Source organism: Myxocyprinus asiaticus, chromosome 20 (assembly GCF_019703515.2).
Source record: "Myxocyprinus asiaticus isolate MX2 ecotype Aquarium Trade chromosome 20, UBuf_Myxa_2, whole genome shotgun sequence".
NCBI lineage: Eukaryota > Metazoa > Chordata > Actinopteri > Cypriniformes > Catostomidae > Myxocyprinus > Myxocyprinus asiaticus.
The window spans coordinates 3,463,224-3,481,322 of record NC_059363.1 but is presented as its reverse complement, the minus strand read 5'-3'; the positions used below and the strand labels follow the sequence as shown (position 1 = coordinate 3,481,322).

The window sequence follows — 18,099 nt, the reverse complement described above, 5'->3', positions numbered from 1 at the left end:
GATTTGACAAATGTCTGCCAGAGAAAGGTAGGGGATGAATAATATTGAATGGGTGGCATCTGGGGTCACTTAACACTAACTAAGTTATGGCTGAGTAAAATGGTCATGCGGATCCGCCTCCTCACTGTAATTACTATTCTATCTTTAATCACTGCAGTCAGCTTTAATTAATCCAGCCTTCCTGTGATTTGTGATGAGGCTTTTTTTCTTAATACAGAGGGTGGAAACTTCCTTTTAAAATAGGAAGCTGAGTGGAGTCACATTTGGACAAGGAACAATTGTGTATGTTAAATATTATACACACTCAAAAATAATTTTATGATTAACACAATTAAATAAATAAAAAATCCAACGAATTAAATTGAGTAATATTTAATCAAATCAAATAAAATAAAAAATAATATTTTAAGTTTTATTAGTTTAATTTTGTTAAGCATTACACAATTCAGTTTGATGACATTTTGTTGTGAAATTGAAATGCACAAAAAAAAATAAATAAATAAATAAATAAATAAAAATGGGGGTTCAAAAGCCTGAGACCATTAGAGGAAAATAAAAATATTTTTTTATTCAATGTTTGAACTAAAAATAAATAAATAAATAAATAAATAAATAAAAATCCCTGTTTGGCTTTAATGGCAGCATGCACTGGATTTTATGTCATAATTGTTCTTTGTTTTATTTATTTATTTATGTATTCCAAAATGGTAAACTTTTGTGTTTATTTAATTTTTTATATGAAAAAAAATAAATAAATAATAATAATCTTGGATTTTCAATGTGGTTTCATACTTGTGGGTCCCACTGTACATATTCAGTTGCATTATAAGCACACTTTATATTGATTTTAAAATATTGGCAAGTTGAACTACTGTTTATGTGAATGTTTGCTATATAGACTGCATAGCAAGTATGACTTTCAATATGAATGAAATTATGCATCAAATACGGATATTAGTATTGATTATTTTACATCTAAAACTTTTGATTGGATTTTTCATTGCAGTGTATTAAAAAAATACATATTGTAATGAAGGCTACATCATTCATCATTATAATTAACCTCAGCATTGAATATTAGATTTTCTTTAGTTCCAAAACAATAAATGCATTAAAAATCAACTCTAATTGCACTTAGGAAAAAAAAAAAAAAAAAAAAAAATGTGTGCCCTTACCAGGTTTAACGTTTCCCACAATAAGAAAGAACAGCAACAGAGTCTTCAAAAACAATATTAATGGATGATTTCGCCCCATATCCAGATGCAGAAGTCGAAGCGCGCTAGAAATGTTTGTGATATTTTGTCATGGTTGTTGTCATATTATGGTCATGTTGTCCCTCTGATGGGTTTCTGGCGCTGGAATCAGGCTGTGAGCTTCACTGATGGAGTGATGGAGACGCATTCAGCCAATGATGTTCTGGAGCGTCTCCATGGAGCTTTAGTGGGTGGAGTGACAATTGAGTTGAATTGCACCTTCAGAACATTTCAGAGGACCAAACGTATTACTCAGAAATAAATAATACAATTGTATGGTGTCTAGAAATAGCCAATCAGATCAAAGCACCGTTCCCTGCCTGACGAATGACGTTTGGAAAAAGTCTAGGCACTTTGTAGAAAGCAAACTCACCATTCGGATCAGTTTTATTATAAATAATACGCCTATTTTTTATGAGAAAGAAAAACATATTCACACATTTTATTTTTATTATGCCAAAATATATATATATATATATATATATATATATATATATATATATATATATATATATATATATATATATATATATATATATAATAATAATAATAATAATAATAAAGCACGAGCACTAAGCCTTTTACTTTTGTGAAATGTTAAGAATTATTTCTGTATTTCCGTGGAATAATACAAATTAAATCGGAAGGCTACATTTAAGCTAATAATTAATATAAATGTATTGTTTTTTTTTGTTTGTTTGTTTGTTTTTTGTTTTTTTACAACATTTAACTGCACGGCGGATAGCGAATTTTGTTTTCATTAAAATAATCTTGTCAGTAGCCTAATTTCAAACGATAGACCAATGTTTACAATTCACGCGCGCTCCTTTCGAGTCCTACTATGGCGAAGGCTTAGTTCATGAATAATAAATATGTCCTGTGACGTTGCCTGGTAACCTTCATGGTGCGTCTCGGACGCAATCTAATTAATATTCATGTCCTAAGCCATCATCAGAGCGGGATTTGTTTATCCGCCAACTGACCATGACGCCCACTTCACATTATTTGCCCATCAGCCAATCACGTGTGCCTCCTGGGAAAACGTCACGTTACGTTATGAATATTCATTAGCCGTGCCTTCGCCATAGTAGATTACTACTTTACGCTTCTACGAATTTTCGCCCAGAGAGAGGCTTTTCCTGTGTTTAAAAACGGGTAGTGTCAGCCCCGTCTAAAAGCATAAGTTGTAGAAGTTGACAACTGTAGTGAGTACTGTACATCGATCTTCTAGATCCGAGACATCAGAAATTTAAGGAACAGCATTTTTTTTGCATGTGCAGCATTACGCAATGAACTTGTGAGCTGAATGATAGTGCAAAACAAGTGCAAATGTTGTAAATAATATTTTTACTGCTCTGTGTTTCTTCTTTGACTGTCTGACTTTCAGTAAGTAAAAAAAAAAAAAAAAAAAAAAATCTAAGAGATAAAATAAAGTAAAAAGTGAAAAGAAGTGTTTTCCAATGAAGAAGGCAGTGTTGTTGAGTTTATGGGGTGGTGATGTGACCCCTCACCTTGCCAAGACTTTTCAGAAATTTGAGGAAACCCTATGTATTTCAAGGTATGTGACTTTTAGTTAACTTTTATATTTAATGTATTTGCATTTTTTAAAAAAAACATCTTATTTGATTAGAGTATCTGTTACAATTCATGTTAACGGCATAACTGATTTAATAGAAGACTATGTGTTTTGTTCAAGGGGTTTCATAAAAAATGTCATTACAACACCTGGCAGTGAGAATGCTCTGTATCATGCAGAGACAGGGAAGATTACTCTGACTCATTCATTCATTCATCCATTCATTCATGCATATTGTCCACGGGTTATTAATTAGGTAAGTGTTTTATTACAGCACAAATTATATTCACTTATGTGACTTGACTGCCTGCATTAAAAACACAAATAAAATGAACTCACACACTGGCATGTGTTTTCCTGTTGCAGATTTTCCAGAGTTTGAAGCTGAATGTCAGAAGGTGGCAGCCGATCAGGGTTTGTCTTTACCTGCCCAGTTCTCGGTTGAGAAACTTTTAGATTAAATTAGGCAGGTGGAATTCAACAAGCCAGTTCTTGATGCTGCAGCTGTGCTTCGCCGCCATGGTATGTTGCTTTTGCATCATTCAACTCACTGCAACTTGAGACTGTATTTCTACTGATGTATCTTTTAATGTCTACTTAATAATTCTTATTCTCTCTCTTAAGGCATTGCCACCTTCGTCTTGATTGATATCTGGGTGGATGACACTGAGACCATATCGCTAGGATTGTCGCTGTTCTGGAGAGCCGTTTTGACCTGGTTGTTCATTCTTGTCATGTTGGTGTCAGAATACCTGAGCATGAAATCTTCAACAATGCTCTCGAGAAACAACCTCAAGAAGTAGGTTGAGATCAGACATATAATTCTTGTTATACTTTATGTAAATGGGGGCTCGAGGCAAAAATGCCCCCAATATTCAAAATGTGCAACTCATTTTTCTGTTATGGTGGTATCATCTCATAGATTTTGTTTTTGGTTTAGTTCAAATAATTATCATACATAATATGAGTTGATTTAATTTTATACGTTATTACATTAAGGGGCGATTTTGCCCCCTGGATTTCATTTCCAGGAAGATTTTTACCTTTATGAAATCAATTTTTAAAATCCAAATGTCAAAAATATCAATGAAAAAAAAAATTCTCCCCACATTTTGAATTTCAGGGGCATTTTTGGTGGTATTTTTGCCCCGAATCCCCCTTAATTTCTGACCCTGGTAACAACCTAATAACTATATGGATTTTAATGAATTGATTATTATTTATTAAAGTATTTTTCAATGAAAGGATGACACACAATGTGGTTTTTATATGGTCAGAAAAAATATATCCTCATAAAGGTAAAACTTTATTTCTAAAGTTGGTGGTGACCCAGTTGCAAATGTTTATCATACAAAAATCAAACATTGTAATGTATTATTATTATTATTATTATTTTATAATAATGTTTATTAAGCCAGTAATTCACCGCCCAAGACTCATTGTGGTTGGCAAAAACCATGTTTATCCTTGTTGCAAGTGAAACCGTATTTAATTTAGTTTGGGTCATAATTTCTTGTACCTTGTGTAGATTTGGTCATGGTTTTTGAGGATGAAGACATGTCACACAACCTGTCCATGCTGGCATCTGCTAATTTGGCTAGATTCTACCAAGTGACTGATGCATTGCAACCAAAGTACTGTTTGACGCACAGGCTTTGACGTCAACAACAATAACAACAACAAAAAAGAGCATTGTTTCCTCCCTCCTATTTAAAAATTCCTAAGACTATTTATTTAAGTATATTAACCATGCACGATTATATGGCTAATTGCATTTTCTTATTTGCATTTAGCATTGTTTTTGTTTTGTTTTTTCAGAACAGACCTGAGACCCATTTTGTGGGTCATAGCCCACCAATTAAGAGCCACTGTGCTGGATGAATATTGTTCTGTCTTATAAATCATTTATGTTTTAAGGTGATCTGGCTGGACGTTGGTGAAGAGAGCATCGAGGCAGCTGAAGGTTTGGGAATAACAGCTGTTCAGATCAATGACATTACTGAAGCTCTTAAGGAAATCCAAAAGCTTACAGGAATAGTTTATTCTAAACAAATGAATTCTAATGCATGAATCCCAGTCCATGCCATTTTAGAACAGTTTGCTGTGTAGCAGCCTCTTGGAAACTTGTGTAAAAACAAAAATGATGACAATGACAAGTTCTCTGTCTAAAGTTGTCGTTGGGTTGGCGTATATACTGAAACGGAAAACTGCTCATCTTAACAGTTCACCAAAGATGTTCAACCAATGTTTTGTGATCCTGAAAATGTCATTCATGGATATGCAAATATTAAGGTAATTTACAATACTTACAGTATCTTGTATCAGTGGTGCTGTTGATAGAAACCGTGGTAAGAAAGAGAGAGTATTCTTATGTTTTTCAGCCTGGGGTGAAGATCCACTACGTGGACATGGGAGATGGGCCACCTGTTCTTCTTTGCCATGGGTTCCCAGAGAGTTGGTTCTCCTGGAGGTATCAGGTGAGGAACCTCAAGTGAACATCTACTGATCTTCTCAACTGATGCAAAAACAGTTCAGGATTACAAGCCTTTAAACAAAAACTTGAATATCTGATGATGTGCATTCAAAGATGGAAACTCAAGTCTGAAACTCTCACTCAAGAGCACTTATCGTAAGTTTAAAATAAGTGGACTTGAGACCCAACTTTCCCTCATAAACAATTGACTTGAGACTTGACTTGGACTCCAAATAAGAGACTTGAGGTTACTAATCAAATAAATGAATAAATGGACATAAAATATTGATTTGTGTTGAAATTACAGTGGATATAAAAAGTCTACACACCCCTCTTAAAACAGCAGGTTTAGCGAGTAAAGACGCTGGCTACCACCCCTGGAGTTCGCAAGTTCGAATCCCAGGGCGTGCTGAGTGACTCCAGCCAGGTCTCCTAAGCAACCAATTTGGCCCGGTTGCTAGGGAGGGTAGAGTCACATGGGGTAACCTCCTCGTGGTCACTATAATGTGGTTCTCGCTCTCAGTGGGGTGCGTGGTGAGTTGTGCGTGGATGCCGCGGAGAATAGGGTGGGCCTCCACACGCGCTACGTCTCCGCGGTAACGTGCTCAACAAGCCATGTGATAATATGTTCGGATTGACAGTCTCAGACATGGAGGCAACTGAGATTCGTCCTTCGCCACCCGGATTGAGGCGAGTCATTACGCCACCAAGAGGACTTAGAGCGCATTGGGAATTGGGCATTCCAAATTGGGGAGAAAAGGGGAGAAAAAACCATAAATAAAAAATAACCCACGGAACAGAAAATAAAAAGTACTTCAACCTTGCACATAACAGTCCCAACTGGTGTCCATCACCTGGAAATCTGACGGTCCATGCACGTTCACGAGATTTTCCGTGGCACTATTGCTACAAGATTACTTCAGTCCAGTGTTTTTTTTTAACATACACCATACAATTCAACTGCACATGAAAGTTTTCAATTAAATAGGCCCCAGTAAATAACAATATCAAACCCACAAAATGAACAAATAAACTCAACAATAAGCCAAAAAGAAAAGAAAAAAAAATCCTTAAAAAAAAGTAGATAGAGAGCTCTGTGCGCACGCTCTATTTCCAGATGACGGCCCACTGTGTCGAACAAATTCGGAATAAGCCTTCCAGGAACTTGACCATATCTTGTCCTTCCTTCCCCCCAGGTATTCCAATGAAATTAACATTATTATGTTTGCTTCGATTTTCCATATCCTGTAATTATTCCTACACCTGATCAATTTCAATTTTGGTGGCTGGCGGGTTAGTATGCAGCTCTTTTCCGGCTGCTTCCAGAGACGCGATTCACTTTTCAGCCTCGTCCATTCTTGTGATCAGGGCGAAAAGTTTCGCCTCCATAGCTGTGGACACTCAACGTATTTCCACGAGGCCCTCCATGTCGGCTGAGATTTTCTTTAGCACTGCATAAATGTTCACAATATCTTGACCCACAGGTGCACTGTCATTCCCAACCGGACCCCCGCCATCTTGATCTTGAGAGGCGTCAGACATGTGTGACCATAAATGTATATGCATATAAGACTGTACATTTTATTGTCCCCACAGGCTGACAATTTCAAATTCTTCGACATCCTACACTCCCCGCGCAGTTTAACAATCAAAACTAAATCAGTTCTCACTGAGTATTGTTGACTTGAAAGGATAATTATAGCAAAGTGTAGCGGAGAATGCCACTTGTCTGCTTCCAATCGCATAGCATCACGTTTCCTAACAATCTGTCTAAAATCTTCAAGTTGGAAACATTTGAAATCTCATTTAAAAACACATCTATGCAAACTAGTGTCATAGACCAATGACCAATTGGTAAATAATTTAATTAATAATTTAATAAAGTAAAACCTTTAGTTTTTTAAACATCACTCTAGTCGTTGGTTCAACATAATCTGTGATCAGTTCATTTTATTAAGTATTTATTGGGGTTGCATGTAATCAATTATTATTTTTTTTTTTGGAATGCCCAATTCCCAATGTGCTTTTTGAGTCCTTGTGGTCACGTAGTGATTCACCTCAGTCTGGGTGGTGGAGGACGAATCCCAGTTGCCTCTGTGTCTGAGACCATCAATCCGCGCATCTGTGCACGTGGCTTGTTGAGTGTGTTGCCACGGAGACATAGTGCATGTGGAGGCTTCACGCCATGCTCAACTCACCACGCACCCCACCAAGAATGAACCACATTATAGCGATCATGAGGAGTTTACCCCATGTGACTCTACCCTCCCTAGCAACCAGGCCAATTTGGTTACTTAGGAGACCTGGCTGGAGTCACTCAGCACACCCTGGGGTTGGAACTAGTGAACTAGCAAACTCCAGGGGTGGTAGCCGGTGTATTTTACCACTGAGCTAACAAGGCCCCTGCATGTAAACAATTCTAATAACTGCTTATCCATTTATGGAAATGTCATCACATAAATCTGCTCTAGTTGTCTTTTGTCAAAAAGAAAATTTAGTAAATACTGTTTCTCTCAGATCTTGTGACGAAACACAGTGTATGGATAGCCTATTTAATGAGGCAAGCAAGTTTGTGGTTGGTAAGGACTGGGTAAAAATATTGATTTTCCAATTAATCATGATCTTCATTTGAACAATCCTGATATTGATTATTAAAATAGCAAGATCTATCTTTTTACTATAAAGTTGACTTCAGTTTTGGTTGTGTTGATTGCTATATCTGTTAAAGAAATAGCAATTGAACTGCATAGAGTGGGCTCTGTTATTAAATTTGTAATTAATATTTCCTATATATTTTACAGCATTAGATTTCTTTCATATGTAAGCAAGAAGGCCATTAAAACAGAAATACACCCAAAATAATCAGAATCGAATCAAGAGCTTGTTGGAATCTGATCATATCGTGAAATCAATACCTAACCGTATGATTGTTACATTTTGGCACCGCAATTAGGTGTTATCACAGCAAAAAGCTTCATAAACCAGTGTATAAAACAGCACTAAAGCCATTTAAAAATGACATTTGAATTGTTGCTTAACCGGGGGTTAAAAAAGACATTTTTAAATATCAAGTAAATAATAAACGTAAACCAAGACCAAACATTGTGTGAAAAGCCTACAATCTAAAGTATAAAGTAGACAGATCATTTAAATGCAAACACTCTACACTGTGCTTGAAATTGGCTCCTTGTAAATAGCCAACAAAATGCTTGGTCTTTTCCAGAAAGTCGTCAAGCTAATATGCATGCCTTTAATTTATTTATTTTTTATTCATATTCTTGGCATCCTGTGATCGAGGATATACAGGGTACAGTAAATAAGCAATTCAGACAGGAAATTAGACAGGAGATTACATTGCCATGTAAACATGAACAGTTATCTGTAATAGGTTATTTCAACCAAAGATGTTTTTCCATCATCATGCATTTTTACACCGCAAGAACGGCTTGTTTTTAGCATCTTTTGACGTCAATGTGGGTAAGTTTGAATGAAGAATGCACTTGGAGGCCTACCTTTGCTGTGATCGCATTAAATCCCTAAAAACACTCTATCTGTAAAGAACTCTATTCTAGTAAAAACACAAGTGTGAGATTCTAAAAACTGCTGCCAAGAGTTTGTTTTCAATGTGTGCCTGCGAGACTCGCACAAATGTCATGCATTCAGTTGAAAAGCAGCATGAAATTTCAGGTAACTGAAATAAATGCCCAAAAGGATTCTAGCTCGCTCTTTCCACTGTGATAACTGTGGCTCCATGCAGAGAATAAAAATGAGAATCAATGCTCGTGCATGATGAGATTGAGTTAACATTTTCTCTCCCATATGACTATCCATTTCATAATTACAGTATAGTTACAATATGAAAGAATACAGAATAACTCTGTTTCATTTATCCGTCTGTGTAAACATTGACGAATACTCTCAGGAACAGATTATGCTGGTAAGAAAAACGTACCTATGCAAATCATCATTATTTGTTCACCGTTCTGTAACGTTACACAAATAACAGATTATTTTGGCTCTCTTTTGGTATTTTACGATCTGGTGATGTTTCTGGATAAGATGGTGTGTCTTATCTTGCTTTAACACGTTCATAAAATCTTTTTTAATAAATTGGTCAAAAAGACTCATGAGGTATGGGATTGGATGCTTAAGTTTAATCATATTCTCTATTGAAATTGCACAAGTTTTGTAAATGTATTTAACCTTAGAAATAACACCATCATCAAGACTGATGGTCAGGATCTCAGGACTCTATATGTTTTATCCATTAGAAAATAGCTATCAAGGGGCCTGGGTAGCTCAGCGGGTAAAGACACTGACTACTACCCCTGGAGTCGCTAGTTCAAATCCAGGGCATGCTGAGTGACTCCAGCCAGGTTTCCTATACATATGCATATGATGTACTGCAATGATACAGTACACCTGCTTTGTTCTTATAATGCTTAAATATTATAAAGTCTCTTGGCATCATTTAAAATGATTCAATGACTCGCTCATAGCACATAAGACGCTCATTTGTCACCACTTAGTGGCATCTCCAGAAGTGGTCACTAAATTAATCAATTAATGAAACTGAACAAATTTGTGAAACAGAAGCAAGCCACACCAAAATGCCCTTTATTTCTGCAGCTAATTCTGCTCAATTGTGCAGATAATTTGCCATACTTGAGTCATTAAAATAGCTTAAGTTGGTGCTTTTAGCTTATTCTTTAAAAAAAAAAAATAACCCCGGAAATTGTGTTCGTGGATCAGTGATTGTCTCACCTTTTTTGGCCCTCATGAGTCTTCATCCCTGTGAGTTATAAACTTTAGCCAACGAGGACAGTTGGACCACTGATTTAAAAAAAATAAAATTTAATTCACACTGGGTTGGTAGCATGGTGATTCAGCCTTAATACCTCGAGATGTTAATTCATTTTCAATAATTCAGCGATAGGAGCCAGTTTATAACACGGAATAAAACACAGAATCTAGTCGTAAAAATGTCAGTAAAATGCAGAATGTCGTGGAATATGACATATGTGGACGAAAATGTATGTACAATTAATCAAATTTAAATTGTGATATGTCCTACTGTGATAATAATACAAAATAAAAAAAGTCTCTGATTTAATTGAATAAAATAAAATCTGCAAGTGATGTGTGCTTCAATATGAATGTGTAGAATCGGCTGCTCATACACTAAAAATACCTCATCATGATCATCATGCGCATTGTTGTTTTTGAGATGACAGAGACAGAGAGCACTCTGAAGTGTGCAGCACATACAGACTATGTATTCATTAAATTGAATCACAGCTTTATGGGAATTAATAATCACACTGGGCCATGGAGCAAACTGCTTATCTGGAGGTGAGAAACTACCGTCAAAAACAAACAGAAACGCCAAAATGTAAATGGACGCATGTGTTTTTGCTTAAATATTACAATTGTTGGCTGCGTAAATTGTCCTGGAAATGTCCTGGAAAATTGTGCCTTAAAAAGAGTGGGAACCCTGAAGCTGTAGTTCCCTCTTTTGTCATTTCTAAAAAAAAAAAAATATGTTGGTCTGTTCTTAACCCGACTAGACAAACATCATTTAACTCAAAGTTATGAGATTTGACTGTTTCAAAATTTTTCTTGTAAATGACACATTGTTCTCTGTAGGTTTCATAAAGTACATTGATCAAAGTGTTTTTGGTCCCATTAGTCTCTGTGTGACTGTCAAAGACTTTCAAAATATAATGGTTTATGACTTCTGAAAGTACATAAGAAGATCTATGATCCTGTAACATGGATGTGGTTGCATCAGGTATTAAAATGCATACAGTAATTGCTCGACGGATATGTTTTTTTAATGCCGATATCGATGGTAACAAGGTGGCTGATATAAATCTGACATACTGTATATTATACGATTTAATGATAGCAATTAAGATGCACACAAAATTGCTGGATTTGAATGAACACTTAATTTACACAATATTTACTAATGAAAATCACGCACGACGCACCTTGGTGGTTTTGTGAAGCTGCACCAGAACGACTCTAAAACACAATATTTATGCAAAATTCTGTAAAAATGTGTATATGCTAATTATCTCAAAATGGCCAAATATTAATTAACTTGTTTGGCCGATATATCGGTCTATTGCTTCTTTTTTTTTGTGTGCAAAATTTTAATTGCATTTGACAAATAGATATACTGATGCTACTCTGTCTCTTCCAGAAATTTGGAAAGTACATAAGTAAGGAATAATTGATGACAAACCATTTATAAGTGAACTGTTCAGCCGGTTCCCGCCTCCTCCTTGCCCATTTTAACCATGTTACATTGGTGCCGAAACCCGGGAAGGAGGAGGCGGGAACCATACGAAGCGTCAAAGTAATATTTCATGTAAACAAAAAGACACAAACACACACTCATGGCAGCTGCGTGTGGCTCTCCCTCTCCCGAACTGCTGCATCTGGCTGCATTTATCCCTCTCCTCGGCTGATTAGCCCCGATTGGGGGCCGGGTGTGTGTAGTCAGGTCCCGGCCCCGCCCTCCTCCTCGTCACACTGACATACATTAGCTTTGTATTGTAGTTTGTATATTGTTTGTGCCTAGATCAGCATACATTTCTGTTTTTCCAAATGGCGCTAACCAGTCCAGGCTGGGATATGGCTGTTCTAGCAAACCATAGCTTGTCAAGTTGGTCTATCATGGTGATTGACCAAAGAAATCCAATCTGGGAATATATTTATCAAAATTTAAGACCTTCCTTTGGGATTCTTGAAGGGTCCAGTTTCACACTTCAAGAAGATTTAGAAAATATTTTAAACTGAACCAACCACAGTGACCTTCCTATGCACCAAATCTTATAGCAGAGAAAAGTAGTTACAGTTGTACGCTTAAGTCACACTTAAAAATGCATGAATGTCTTTGCATTATTAGATAACAATATATCAAGTCAAGTGGCAAAATGATGCTAGAGCTTTTCTCACAACTAGAATTCCCCTTTCTCACAAAGAGGCATTAATATCTGTTAGATATGTACATGGATTATCATTGCCATCAAAAAGCCACACTGATGGAGATCAAAGAGTCGAGTTGTACATTTGGTGCTGAATGACCTGGCATCATAATGAGGGCCACTTAAGGGTCTGCCATCCGGGACTGTGATCCTCGAGTCATGAATCACAAATGTTATTACTCAAGCTCAGGTAGCCATACGCTGCATCCTAATGACTGCGTGGGCTGCTGGGGCAGGGCAGGTGGACATCTCTAGACACATAAACCCCTAGTGCTGAGAATAAACAAGGGGAAATCATGGCGGAGGTGGAGGGGATGCACATCGTCGAAGATGCAATTTGCGTGTCTTTTCACATGTACGAATGCCATTTATCATACAAAGGTCCACTTTATTTTTTCCACTATAGTAGAGGTTTTATTGTAAGGAAAAAGGTGTGATTTTTATTTTGAGTGACAGCAGCAAGTATTAGAAATTACTTAACGTTACACAGAATAAATAATCCTAAATTCAGTCATGAAACTCTCATGAGTCCTTTGACAAGTACTCTGTTATGTCAATCAGCTAGTGTTTGTATAACGTTTAAATTGCCTCAGTTGTTTGTAAGCCAGTTTTACTGCAGCACACTACAAGATTTTCTCTCTGAAACCCTCCTCCTCCTCAGCACCACCTCTTGTCTTACATGCTCAACACAGCATGTCTGTGTATGTTCTAGTCTGCCAAGACCAAACCTACTAACTTGTCATGCCCATAATAACACCTTACATTTATACTGAAAGTTATGAATAAACTAAATATATGGTAGGGCTGCACAGTATATCGGATTACTCGTTCTCTTCTTCCTCCACATTGTGATGTCACACTGTGGTAGACATTTGCATCTGATCACCTCCACAACAACACATCAATGCCTACATTACCTTATCCCTTCTGTAGCCCCGCCCAATTGCGGTGAGCAGTGAGAGAGCAGGTCAGTCAAGAGCAGAGAGCCAATCAGAACAGTGGGTGTTTACTGTCAAGTCTTAAAGGAGAAGCAGCACCAAAACTGAGTGTTTATAACAGAGGGTCAGAATAAGCGTGAAAAATTATCATGTTTTACAAATATATGAGTGTTGTTTTTTGTGTGTGCAAAAAACATAACTAATATTAAAAGTGAACCTCATTAAAGATATTACAAATAATAAAAAAGGCATGTCATGATCTCTTTAAATATCTCCTTTTATCACAGGATGCAAGTTCTAAATTTAGCACCGCTGGGGTCTGTGAGAGAGGTAAGAGACTACAATGAACAGCAATGAATATACATTTTTGAATTTCTATTATTTTTTTAACAATGAAGAACAATTAGCAGCATTATTAGTTTAGGCCATTCAAATAATTGCTGTTGAAAAATTCTGTGCATTTTTATTTGTGTCAGACACAATGAAAATGGTACAAAGTAAATTTGTGCACAGAGCCAGAGGACTGCATGAGTGGATATTGGCCTTACCGTGGTGATGTGGACAGACAAATTACTTGAAGCTGGAAACTTGGAACTTGGTTAAGACGCAGTGTAAATTGTTGTTAGGATTAGGAACAATCCAGGAACTTTACCAATTTGCAGGATTCCCACCTGTTTTGACTAATGAAATTCCATGACACTTCCAGGACCTTTCCAGGCATCTGTGATTAGGCTACTGGATACAGATTTTTAAAAATCAAACAGAACGGCAACTTTTTTAAAAAGTAACCCTTAAGACCCCCTTAAAGGGATAGTTCACCCAAAAATGAAAATTCTCTCATCATCTACTCACCTTTATGTCATCCCAGATATGTATGACTTTCTTTCATCTGCTGAACTCAAATGATGATTTGTAGAAGAATTCATCAGCTCTTTTGGTCAATACAATGCAAGTGAATGGGTGCTAAATGTTTGAAGCTCCAAAAATCTCATAAATCAGCATAAAAGTTATCCATAAGACTCCAGTGTTTTAATCCATGTCTTCAGAAGTGATATGATAGGTTTGGGTGAGAAACAGATCAATATTTAAGTCCTTTTACTATAAATTCTCCTTCCTGCTCACTCAATCTCCACTTCTTCATGCATATCGCTCCCTACTGGGCAGGAAGAGGAATTTCTTGCAAAAAATGACTTAAATATTGATCTGTTTCTCACCCACACCTATCATATCATTTCTGAAGACATGGATTAAAACACTGGAGTCATATAGATAACTTTTATGATGCCTTTTTGTGCTTTTTGGAGCGTAACATTTTTGGCACCTATTTGGCACTTGCTTTGTATGGACCTACAGAGGTGAAATATTCTTCTAATAATCATAATTTGTGTTCCGCAGAAGAAATAAAGTTACACACATTTGGGATGGCATGAGGGTGAGTAAATGATGAGAGAATTTTCATTTTTGGGTGAACTATCCCTTTTAACTCTACACAAAAGCAATATTTCGCTGATGACAAATTTTAGAGCAGAGGAAAACTTGAAAAATGTACATTAAAAATATAAATTTCCATGACTTTGCCAGGCCTGGAAATCACCATTTTGAAATTCCTGATATGTCTAGGCTTTCCATGACTGTAGGAACGCTGTATTTGAAGGCTATATCACTTGCCAATTTTTCCGGCAACCAAAATCTAGTTGTTTTAAGTGGCTATTTTTGTTGCATTGCTATGCTTCATATTTCAATTCCTCTGAAAGAATTAGAAAATTGCTGTTGCTGTTTACCTTCAGGTGATGTTTAACTTCAGGCACTAATAATATATGCATGCTCATACACTTGGCATCGACAACATGTTTTCACTGGGGGTATCGTTTTGTCCCAGGGGGCCTCTGAACTGGTACCGAAATGGGGAGAGGAACTGGCATTGGATGTGTTCCAGGCCAAGGGGTAAGGCAAGTGTCCTCACCATGCTCCAGTTCTGCCAAGAAACCAGATCTCTAACACCATCACTGTCACAAATACTTCAGTGCCCCTCATTCCTGCAAATCCGCACTGCATCTAGTGCTCTCATGCAGTCTTTTGCAGAGCAGATGGCCTGTTCCCTTTGACCCAACATATGCTCCTCGGACTGTGACCTGAGTTGAAGTGTTTCACTGATAAACGTACCTCTTTATACAGACAACCACAAGCAGTCATGCACACATATTGCACTCTTTGCTTTTGGGGGTATGGGGGTATTTTATTGCCTGGATAGCGATAAGAAAGACATTGTTAGTCTTTGTTTTGAAACTGTAGTTTGTCAAGCTACTCATAATTAGAAGTAAACCTTTTGAAAAAGTAGTTAGCTACACTACAAGCTTCTACTTCAAAGTAGCTAACAACATTGAAGCGACTGAAGGTGGTGGGAATACAATTTTCAATGAATAACGTAACATTAACTATTGTTATTTCTAATAAAAGCAGTGTTTAGCTGGAATAAAAGCAATGACACGTCACACATCACATCACACATCATTACACATCATTGGACAAATTGATAAATTTATCATTTATATATAACTGAGAAGAAAACTGTGGTGAAATCAGCATTTAAAGGAGTATTCCAGGTTCAATACATGCTCATCTCAGTCAGCAGCATGTGTGGCATAATGTTAAATACCACAGAAATAAATTTTCACCCGTGCCTCGTTTCTTTAAAAAAAGCACAAATCTGGGTTACAGTGAGGCACTTACAATGGAAGTGAATGGGACCAACCCGTACACGTTAAAATACTCACTGTTTCAAAAATATAGCCACAAGATGTAAACAATATGCGTATTAACATGATTTTGGCATGATAAAATCACTTGCTAATCTTTTCTGTTATAACTAATTTTACAACTTGGTTGCCATGATGACGTAACGCCGTAAGCCCTATAATACAACAAAGACGACGATTTAAACAACTCAAATAACACACGAGTTTTAATAGAAGAATCAATGAAAGTGCTTTTATAAAATTATAAGCCTCACATTTCTGCCTTTAAACCCTCTAAAAATTGTCCCCATTGACTTCCAATTTAAGTGCCTCACTGAAACAGCGATTTTTGCGGGGGTTTTTTAAAGAAAAGGACGGATGAGTTGAAATACGACTAAAATTCAGACTAAAACAATCATTTGTCTTAGCAAAATGTTATGTTAGTGCTCTAGTCCGAATGAAATTGTACTGGTCCGATTTTTGCAAAGTTGACAAACAGACGTATAATGCGGTTGTAGCTCGACTTCGTCCAGCCTGTGAACACATTAATCAGACCACAATTGGCATCATCATTGTTTTACTTTTCGGAGTATGTGTTGCTCGCATGCTTCGAAAGACAGAGGCGGCATGCGGCATGTATTTAACACTTCTTTAGCTGGGATGCTTTCTTCAAATATTACATTACGCATTGTGTCATGTATGCTTGAACAGACAGATAAAGACTTTAGCTCAATTATAGCTCTGCATACTGTTTTAAAAACAGCTGTCATGCTAATGAAAATTGTAGCTAAGTTAGTTGCATCACTACTTCTAGTTAGTTATTCCTCAACGCTTGTTGTTGACTGGTTGGTAAATACAGTATCTGACATATGGTTAGGCTCATTTTTAGCTTCTGGAATTGGCACACTGGTCTTTCAGTCAGCAGCTATGTCAAGGCAGTCAAATTGGATTTGATAACACTGTTAGTGAATGAGTTTATACAGAATGACATAAATGACAATACTTCTGCCATAACAGATCGTGATGCCAGCTTTAATGGTGACTGCAGGAAAGGACCCTGTACTTCTGTCTGTTTTTGCCACTGGCATGGAGAACCTGGTGAGATAGCTTCATTGTTATTCTCTCAGTTATGACATTTATTTTACTACTCTGTTTATATCAGGTCTAACGGACCAGAATTACGAATGACAACTTGGAGATTCTACTGCGAGCTGTTCACATTCTCGGATGCACAAATTAATCATTTCTATAACAACTAAAGAAGGTTCCAAAAGAGGTTTTTTGTTGATGAGAGCAAAATGATCACTACATTAATTAACCTTTTTATTCTTTCACAAAATCTTGAAGAAAAAAGGAAGCACGCCAGGTAACACTGCCTATAATAAAATGACAGAAATACACATTGTCAGGCTCAACAGGTTTAGATATATTCTCCTGGATCAATTCCCAGGAAACACGTGCACTGATAAGAAATGTATACCTTGAATGCAAAGTAATTCACTTTAGATAAAAGCATCTGCCAAATACATTAATACGTTTTTTACAACATTCAACTGTTGATGCTGCTTCCATTTTAGTTCATAATTACTACACAACAATCAAGTGGCAGAAGTCAGAACATGTTTGAACTAGTTGGAAACTTATTATGTTAATTTCGACACGACATGAACACGGCATAAGACTGCATGTGTAATATCATAAAATACCATTGGACATGTATTGGACTGATATGTTGTATGTTTGTGTTCTAAAGGTTCCAAACTTCACGAGAGGCCACGCTGAGGAGTCAGATGGAGAGTTAAAGTTGGCTACTAGACTAATGAGCTTGCATTACAGATTTACTGACATTAAACATAATCAAACATCCATATAGCAACAAGTCTAAAATTACTGCTGCTTATGGTGCTGCTTAAATGTCAGAAAGGTATCAGGAACATTAATTGACGGACTCTCTGACCTTTAGCATTTCAGCTCACAGTTGTTATATAAGGGGCTTAATATCTGATAGAATAAAATAGGTTAATATCATGCCAGGTTCTTTTAGATTAGATGCTCATAGATTTTCAGAGCTTTGGCTTGAACTAGAACGTATTTGGGTTATATTTCACCCCATAATAAAAATTTTGTTT

General features: G+C 36.6%; 1 long non-coding RNA gene across 4 annotated transcripts; it reads left to right on the top strand.

Annotated features, from left to right (window-relative positions):
• The first annotated feature begins 2,418 nt into the window (after positions 1-2,418).
• LOC127411542 (uncharacterized) lies at positions 2,419-17,770 on the top strand. 4 transcript variants are annotated; one of them, XR_007892298.1, is made up of 11 exons: positions 2,419-2,811; positions 2,950-3,085; positions 3,196-3,351; positions 3,454-3,628; positions 4,358-4,792; positions 5,053-5,121; positions 5,211-5,306; positions 13,523-13,565; positions 15,115-15,179; positions 16,988-17,068; positions 17,724-17,770. It is a non-coding gene; the product is annotated as an uncharacterized LOC127411542 (long non-coding RNA). The 4 variants fall into 4 exon arrangements; XR_007892297.1 differs by having other exon boundaries at positions 5,001-5,121; XR_007892299.1 differs by having other exon boundaries at positions 4,747-5,121.
• The last annotated feature ends 329 nt before the right edge of the window (positions 17,771-18,099 follow it).